This window comes from Triticum dicoccoides, chromosome 3A (assembly GCF_002162155.2).
Source record: "Triticum dicoccoides isolate Atlit2015 ecotype Zavitan chromosome 3A, WEW_v2.0, whole genome shotgun sequence".
NCBI lineage: Eukaryota > Viridiplantae > Streptophyta > Magnoliopsida > Poales > Poaceae > Triticum > Triticum dicoccoides.
In genome coordinates this window covers 17,091,263-17,100,817 of record NC_041384.1, presented here as the reverse complement: position 1 = coordinate 17,100,817, position 9,555 = coordinate 17,091,263, and the positions used below count along the sequence as shown (strand labels likewise).

The window sequence follows — 9,555 nt, the reverse complement described above, 5'->3', positions numbered from 1 at the left end:
CTGCCCCGGCCTCCCCCGACCTCGTGCTGCCCCGGCCTCCCCGGACCCCGCCGCTGCTCCTGCAGCTGGCCGCGGCTCCTGCAGCCGGCCGCGGCTCCGTCCCTCCCATTCCCAGCCGCCCCTGCCTCACCATCCCCTCCACCGCCGCGCCCCCTGCCACGCCCCTCTCGGTGAGCTACATTTTTTTGCATTTTTTGCTACTGTTGGATGGATGAATGAGTGCATGGATGGATGTTGGATGTTAGATTGTTAGGTTAGATGATGATCTTGTCATTTGAGATCTTGTCATTTGGATGTTAGATGGATGTTGGATGTTGGATGTTAGATTTTTATCATGATGACCTTGTCATTTGAGATGTGCTCCAAAATTGGTATAAAATGAGTGATTATTTTTATCATGATGATCTTGTCGAAAAAATTGAACCGGACAAAATTTGACACTTCACAAAATATGATTTTTTTCATAGTTTTAAGTGTCAATGCTTAATGTTAAGTAGCTATGTGAGATGTGCTGCAAAATTATGATATGATGAGTGGTTATTTAATCATGATGATCTTGCTAAAAAAATTGAAGGACAAAATTTGACACTTGACGAAACATGATTTTTTTTCGTAGTTAAAAGTATAAATGCTTAATGTGAGGTGATGACCTAATTTTTTTCACTCGGTGTAATTAACAGGATTTGTGGTGTTCCGTCTTCATGGAGTGATTGTCGACGTTGGAGGTCTTGGTCCACGATCGTCCCTCTCCTTTGATCGACTACATCGGAGGGTGAGCAACAATTCCATGACCTCATCCACTTTTTTTCCATGTCACTAGATTAAATTTTCACATCAAGTCGCGTAACCTAGGTCTCCCATCTGAAAGGGTTGCATCGATAAATATGCATTCAATTGCATATTTATCACCGCAGCTCTTTTGGATTGTCCAGCGCTTTCCACGGACAACTCGAGGATGTGTAGATTGTGTACGTTGTTCATGCTCTACCCCATTCCAAGACAGGATTTCGGTGGCGCCTCCCTATTGTTCTCTGGATGCACATTCTCTCGGCATTTTGCCGAGACATGTATTTGGAGAACAGCGGGGAGGTGCTGCCGAAATTTTGTCTCGGAATGGGGTAGAGCATGGACAACGTACTCAATCTACACATTCTCGAGTGGGATTAGGACCCATCTTTACCTATTAGAGATGTAGGTGGATTAAATGTCGTTTCTCATCAACCTTGTAAAAAATAAAACATTGATGTGAGTAATTTAAATGAATCCTTAATTTTGTTGTGTGGCTTCCAATAAAGCAGAGATGGCAAATAATCAATGGATGTATAGTGGGTTTTTCCGTCGAAATCAAGTAACAACAGAGTGGGTCGAGAAAACTGATGTGTTTTTGAAAGAGATATTCCGTAGTCCAATGAGGATGGTGCCAGAATGCCTGTGTGCCAAATGTAAGAGACGTATCCGCAGAGATAAGAGTGAGATGACTAAGCACCTTCGCACGCATGGATTTATGCCCAACTTTGATATGCCAATAAACTTGCCCCGCGGGACCGTGGTAGAGAGGATGTGATATGACAACGCGTCGCTGGTTATGAGGACGATGGGGTTAGAGACATGCTAGATGATGTCTTTGCTGCACAGTCGACACCTCCGTCACATTCAGCGAATGAACCGGAGGAACCGGAGGAAACCGCAAAGGCCTTCCTGGAAATCTTGGCCTCGTCAAAGAAACCTCTCTATGAGGGTGCAAAGCTGTCTGTGCTGGATGCCATCTCGCAACTGATGGCAGTCAACGCTGAGTATGGTTGTAGCCGAGGTTGCTTCGAAGCATTTCTAGGAGTATGGGCTAACAGCCTGCCTGAGGGCCATGAACTGCCGAAAACCATGTACGCTACGAAGAAAATCATGAAGGCGCTCTCCATGGACTATGAGAAAATACATGTTTGTCCAAAGAATTTCCTTTTATTTAGGCATGAGTATGCGGATGACAAGTACTGTAGGAAGTGCGATTCCTCTCGGTATATTGAGGTGGTTGATAAGCATGGTCAGAAGCAGCAGCTAAAAATCCCTGTGAAGGTTCTTCGGTATCTTGATTTTATAAAAAGACTGCAGCGCCTTTTCATCACCGAGGAGTCTGCCAAAATGATGAAGTGGCACAAGGAAGGGAAAAGGTACAATCCAAAAAAAATTGTACATCCATCAGGAGGTGAAGCATGGAAGTCATTCGATATAGAGTACCCGGAGGAAGCAGCAGAGGCTGGGAATGTCAGAATTGCTATAACAGGTGATGGGTTCAATCCATATGGTATGTCGTCTAATCCATACAGCTGTTGGCCCGTATTTGTTATTCCGCTCAATCTCCCTCCCGGCGCCATAATGCAACGCAAGACCATGTTCCTGTCGCTTATAATTCCGGGGCCTGAATATCCGGGGAAGAATTTGAGTGTGTTTATGCAGCCGTTGGTGGATGATTTGCACCATTCTTGGTACTTCCCGAGGTTGACATATGACCGGCATCTGCAGAAAAATTTCTTGATGAAAGTTTGGCTACAATATTGCATGCATGACTTTCCCGGTTATGCCCTGTTCTGCGGATGGTGTACAAGTGGAAAGATGCCTTGCCCAGTGTGCATGCAGGCCTTGATTTTCATTTGGCTGAAGAAGGATGGCAAGTATGTTGCATTTGACCTGCATCGACAGTTCCTCCCTCCAGACCATCCTGATAGGGAAGACAAGAAGAACTTCACAAAAGGCAAAGTTGTCCATGAAGTAAACGAGATTCCAACATTTTCTGGTGCGGATGTGCTTGCTCAGCTGAAAGCTCTTAAGCCTGCCGGTGAAGGGAAAGGCAAAGGCAAAGGCAAAGGCAAAGCCACAGGCGAAGACGAGGGAGAGGGCAAAGGAAAAGGAAAAGGTAAAGGGAAATTTTTTGAAGGATATGGTGAGACGCACAACTGGACTCACATTACCCCCTTCACGCAGCTTCCCTATTTTAAGGACCTCAAACTTCCATACAACATAGACGTGATGCACACCGAAAAGAATGTCGCAGAGTCCCTTTTTCGCACGATCCTCAACATTCCTGATAAGACAAAGGATAATGTTAATGCTAGAGTTGATCAACAGAATATTTGTGATAGACCACGTCTACACATGCAGCCTCCCACTGGCAGTCGAAAATCTTGGTTCAAGCCAGATGCTGACTTCGTACTTAAAAAGGATCATAAGATGGAGGCATTCAAGTGGCTGAAACACGTCGTGAAGTTCACTGATGGTTATGCGTCGAATATAAGTAAGGGGGTCAATCTTTCAACGGGCAGAGTGACCGGGCTCAAGAGTCATGACTATCATGTATGGATTGAGTGGATTATGCCGGTGATGGTTCGGGGCTATGTTCCCAAGCGTGTCTAGCGTGTGCTTGCGGAGTTAAGCCATTTCTTCCGCACGCTTTGTGCTAAAGAAGTATGTCCTGAGAAGATAAAAGAAATGCATAAGAAGGCGCCGGAGTTGATATGCAAGCTAGAGAAGATCTTCCCGCCAGGCTTCTTTACTCCGATGACACATCTCATTTTGCACCTCCCGAACGAGGTATTGTTGGGGGGCCCTGTGCAGAATCGTTGGCAGTACGGCCTTGAGAGACAGAACAAGCATCTGAGACAGAAATGTGGAAACAAAGCTAAGATTGAAGCTTCCATAGCTGAGGCAGTTATCCTAGAGGAGGTGGCAGACCTCAGGACAGCCTACTATCCGGACCATGTTCCCACGTTGCACAATAAGGTGTCTCGATACAATACAGAAGAACCCAAGTATAAACCCAAGTTGCCTCTATTCATCGGGCAAGGTGGTAGGGCTGGATGCTCGAAACCTTATCTCATGCCATGAGATGAGTGGGAGGATGTCATGTTCTATATCTTGCACAACAACAAGGAAGTTGAGGATGAGTGGATGAGGTAATACCTTAGCACCATTCTTTGAGTCAATTCGTTATGTTCACTTTGCCTAGTTCTTATACCGCTTTTCTTATTGTAGTCGATTCGTTGAAGAAGAATGGACGGGAATGCTGCCTCCTACTGAAGCGAAGGCACTTGCTCTTCTCCGAAAGGGTGCTGATGGAAGGACAAATTTCGTTGCGTGGTTCATGGAGAAAGTAATTTTTCACACTTTCAATTAAACTCATGCACCCTATAATTTCAATTAAACTCATGCACCCTATAATTTCAATTAAACTCATGCACCCTATAATTTCAATTAAACTTGTAGGGAAATGATCCGACCGGATCAATGGATGAAGAATTGAGATGGGTTTCTATGGGTTTTGATCCTGTCATCATGACATGCGAAAAGTATGATGTGAATGGGTATCGCTTCCATACAGAGGAGCACCAGAACAGTCGGCCTGATCCCAAAACCATAAATACCGGAGTCTTCACTGAAGGAGATAATAAAGTAGATTACTACGGAAGGGTAGGAAAAATATACGAGCTTACATTCAAACGTGGCCGCGAACACCTAAGTCTCACTGTGTTCAAATGCCAATGGTTCGACCCCAAAAAGGGTCTGAGACATACGGCTTCTGTTGGTTTAGTTGAAGTTAAACCATCAACCGTCTATGCCGGAGCTGATCTCTTTATCGCCTCTACCCAGGCCACACAAGTATATTATCTGCCTTACCCATGCCAGAAAGGGTACCTAAAGGGTTGGGAAGTTGTGTTCAAGGTGTCGCCGCATGGTAAGCTACCGGACCCGAACGATGATGATTACTACAACATAAACCCCATGACATACGAGGGAGTGTTCTGTCAAGAGGAACATGATGACGTGGTCCGAGACAATGAGGATGATGACTTGGGTTATGTTGACCCGAACCCAAACGACGACGACGCACGGATTGATGGTGAGGTATTTGTGAATCAAAGAGACATAATTATGCTTGAAAAGTTAAATGAAGACGCTGACGATGAGGAAGAGCCTCCACCTCCGTCAGACAATGAAGAAGATATGCGTGATAGTGATGATGAGACCGGTCCACAAATAGATTACAATAGTGATGATTCATATGGGTTCTAGAAAATGTAAGTTCTTTTAATGATCATTACAATAGTATGCTTAATGTGCTCTTCTGGTATTAATGTTTTTCCTGTATGCTTGTTTAATTGATATCCTTACTAATTGTTTATTCTCTTCTCAATGCAGGTTTGCTAATCATGGGCAAGTCCAGCGGCGCCAGTTTCCTCAGTAAATTTAAAGGACTTACTCGGAGTGGACGAGCCCACAAGGTTCCCTCCCGACTAAGCGAGGATGACACCTCACAAGGAGGTGGAGGGGTCGGGGTAGGAGACCCTAGAGGAGGAGGCGGTGGGGGGGAGAGCCCCTAGAGGAGGTGGAGGTGGGGGGAGAGGCAACCGGGGCAAAAAACTCCGGGCCGTGTCCAAAATAGGAGGGTCTTCTTCGATGCCCTCCTATACACAGGCACCTTCTGAGTCTGAGGAGGAGGAGGCCGAGGAGGAGGGTGAGGAGGAGGAGGCCGAGGAGGAGGGTGAGGAGGAGGAGGCCGAGGAGGAGGGTGAGGAGGAGGAGGCCGAGGAGGAGGGTGAGGAGGAGGCCGAGGAGGGTGGAGGGGAGGTTGATCCCGAGTTGTGGGGTGACTTGCCACCGGGTGCTCCGCAGGGGTGGCTGCATGGTAATGCCGGACTACCTACACCACCTTCTATCGAGGAGCACAAGTGGCTCATTGAACCTGTGGGGACAGAGTAAGTGCCTCTCAATCATATTTTCAACACATGATAACATTTTCTTATTGTACACATGGCAATCATTTGATTCTTTTGCAGAAACTAGATCCTTCGCGGAAAGGGCCGTAAACCGAACGGCCTTATCACTGTCCTGTTGAAGGAGTTTTGGCCTGGCCTATTCTGCTCGCGGCCAGACAGGGACCCGTAGCTGTGGGTTTTGGCCACGAGCTGGGCCCACTACGAGGCTTACAACAACGCGGAGTACGGGACGGCCGCTAAGGCCGTGATCACCAAATTTTGGGTAAGTTCTCTTCTGAATCACTTGTCTTCAGTTTCGTTCATAGTTTATCATTGAATCACTCAACTCATGCCTTGTTTGCTTCTGGTTTATGCATGATTGCAGCAACTCTATAGAGTTCTTGACGAGCACAAGGCCAGAACCGCCGTGGTCTTGCTTGCGGCTGCGAAGAAGAAAGCTCGTCAGTTGCAGTACGAGGTGCGCTGGGTTGCCATCTTGCAGTACTACCACTACTACCTGCACCAAAAGATGACCAAAACTCAAGCGCAGAAGCTACGACTTACCTTGAGCAGGGAGTAGTTCATGATGGTAACTATTACTAACTTTTCATTGTTTCAAGCAGTCAACTATATGTTTCGTGCTCACATGTCATGCTTCCAAAATTTGCATAGGTTGTTCCTCGTTGGTGCTATGGAAGGCATGACGGATGGGCGAGTTTGGTGGATAGGTGGCTCGGCGCCGATGCAGAGTTTGCTGCCAAGAGCATCAAGGCCCGGGCTAACCGTGGAGCCGATGGGACACACGACCAAGGAAACAGGAACCACTGGGGCTTCAAGGCCATGAAGGTATATCTATGTGCATGATGCATTTTTGTTCTTCTTTACCGTCATGTTCTTATGTATGGGTAACTTCTATTTGACGTTGTAGGAGGACAAGTTGAAGAGGCCGCTCTCAGACATGGAGTCGTGGAAGCTGGCCCGCGAGTGGAGTCATCGCAAGGAGGGCGAGAGCCAGTACTACGGCAAGACCGAGGAGCACCTGGGGTCTTACATTCATCACTATCAGGAGTTGCATCCGGATGTTCCTGTTGCTGAGGTCGCCCAGTCTCAGATCGACGACACGGCGGTGGTGGCCATCCAGGGGAAGAAGAATGGCCGGTATCCGTGTTTCGACGGCTTGCTCACTCCTTCGATCTCGTACACACAGCTTCGGGCTACCAACCCGAGCCAGTTAGAGAGTACGGGGCGTTCACAGACTCCCTTAGCCCACCAGCATGCTGTAAGTACTTCCTCTTTATCTTTTTCTATCTAGCATTCTAAGTTTATTTTCAGCATTGCTCACTTAGAAACAACCTAAATTATGTAGGCATATAAGGAGTTTGTCGAGCATAGGAATTTCGAGGTGCGGGAGTACTTGAAACGAGTGAAGGCAAACGATGATTACAACCATCAGATGATGACGGTTAGTTTTGCCCTCTTAAAACCAAGCTAAATTTTTGCACTTTCATTCCTTCTGATCTTCTAGTTTGCTTGTTTAACTAACATTCAGGCTATGTTGGCGTCTTGGAGTAACCGCACGGATCCACCACAAATGGGACCCCCACCACCACCTGCGGGAGAACCCCCACACGTGCCCACATTCGATGAATGGGTGGCACTAGGCAGTGATGGTCCGGTTAGTACATTTGCCTAACTACTGGCAAACTAGTTCTCGTTCATTCAACACTATCATATCATATTTACCGTTAGAATCTTTTTTGAAACATGTAGGGGACCGGTGGCTCGACTCCTGCTCCGTCGACCCCAGTCACTCCGATCTGGCAGAGTGGTGGTGGTCGCGATGGCGGTTTTGGCGGAGGTGGTGGTGGTTTTGGCGGAGGTGGTGGTGGTTTTGGCGGAGGTGGTGGTTTTGGTGGAGGTGGTGGTTTTGGCGGAGGTGGTCTTGCTTGATGATTCCGTGCATGTGGCCATCGTGCCATGCCTTTCATATTCCTACTTTTACGATGTTTCATGTCTTGCACTACTTTTATGTTCATGAACTTCCGTCGGTGATGATCTTTAGATGATGTGATGAACTTGAGTATGTTTAGATGATGATGGTGAACTTGAGTATGTCTAGATGAACTTGAGTATGTTTAGATGATGAATTGTCATATTTCTGCATAATTTCATGTTGTTCTGTTTTGAAATGCTGTCAAATGAATTGGAAAAGAGAAAACAGGGAAAATAAAAAAATAAAAAAAACTATGCCTACGGCAAAGCCGTCGGCATATATAAGCCCAGGAGTTACCAGGGCTCGCCACGTGGCATATCTATGCCGACAGCTTTGCCGTAGGCATAGCCCTGCCACCAGGAGTACCACGGGTTGCCACGTGGCAGAGATATGCCGACGGCAAAGCCGTCGGCATACCTCTGCCACGTGGCGTTTCGTGATTCGTCAGCGCTTTTGACGGCGCCGTCCGTTGCCGTCAGACGAAAAACACTGCCGACGGCTAAACTATGCCGACGACTGACATCAGGCCGTCGGCATAGGCTCCTATGCCGACGGCTATACTATGCCGACGGTCTGACAAGACTACGCTGACGACATCTACGCCGGCGGGCCTATGCCGACGGCAACCGTAGGCATAGATCTATGCCGACGGCCTAGGGGCCTATGCCGACGGCCCGTGGCCGTAGGCATAGTCCGCGAGTCCGGTAGTGATTTCTCCTCCCAGCACAAGTGGCCGTCTACAACCATCAAATACTCTAAAGATGTAATGTTCCGCCTAGAACCAGGCTTACACTTTCTGTGTACCAAAGACAGACACATTTTCCTTCTCAACGTGGTACTAGAGCCAGTCGGGCATGCCATCTCTGTTGTCAGCATCGAACCTAAACCTACAAACTACAAGTTCATGTGTAACCTGTCCTATGGTTCCTTTCGTCTATTTTCGAAGTTCAACTTACTTACGAGTTACGAAGCTCATCCTTGTCTGATGGGCTACCGAAGGGATACAACTTAATTCTGCCCAAGGATGAGATAGCTGATGATGGAAAGACTACCTTTCTTACGTTCTCCATTGATGATCCTAATCCTAAAGTAAAGGCGCGTGAGCCCATATGTCTGAAACCAGTACGTGGTGTATGATTGAAGTGGCAAGGTTCAGCGTGGACCTTCGTGGCCTTCACTGTCTGCGTTTCACGACTTGTATATGCTAAGAGGCTTTATGATCCCAGACTCTGCTTCGTAGTTGTTTCGATGAAGTGCACTCTGTTTTGGTGTTCCAGTTCATGTAAGGAATGTTTTCCTGATTTGGGAGGCGCCGGATCATATGTTCGATGCTGTGAAAATTGTGACACCACCGTCCACCATGAAACCGCATCTTGAAGTACTAAGTGACCATTTGGTTCTGTCGGCTGATCCAATCTTTGTTGTTTGCTGCTTTAAAGTCATGCCATGGACCAAACTGCTCAGGGAACATAAATTGCTGTGTCCAGTTGAAACGAGTGAAATGGGTTACATTGATCATGTAAGTGTACTTGGGCATACATTTTAAATGCTCATTGTTGGATACGCTGTCATCTTTTTGGTTGGTGTTCAAAGATAAAACTTGTCAATTTTTTGAACCAAATTTTATGTTAAATTCATATAAAAGAAGAGTAGTTGAATAATGAGTTTGTCTGAAATACACAATCAATTTGAGTGTATGCTGTGGCAATCTTAGAAACATAAAACACAAATAAGATTTGATTGGAAAATTTGAACTAACTTCCAAGTAGATTCTTTGTCAGAAATAGCAAAAAGGCTCAAATTATGAAAAGGAAAAAA

At 46.6% G+C, this 9,555-nt stretch overlaps 1 pseudogene; it reads left to right on the top strand.

Moving 5' to 3' along the window:
- LOC119270988 overlaps positions 1-8,874 on the top strand; it is a 29,701-nt pseudogene extending 20,827 nt beyond the window's left edge.
- The last annotated feature ends 681 nt before the right edge of the window (positions 8,875-9,555 follow it).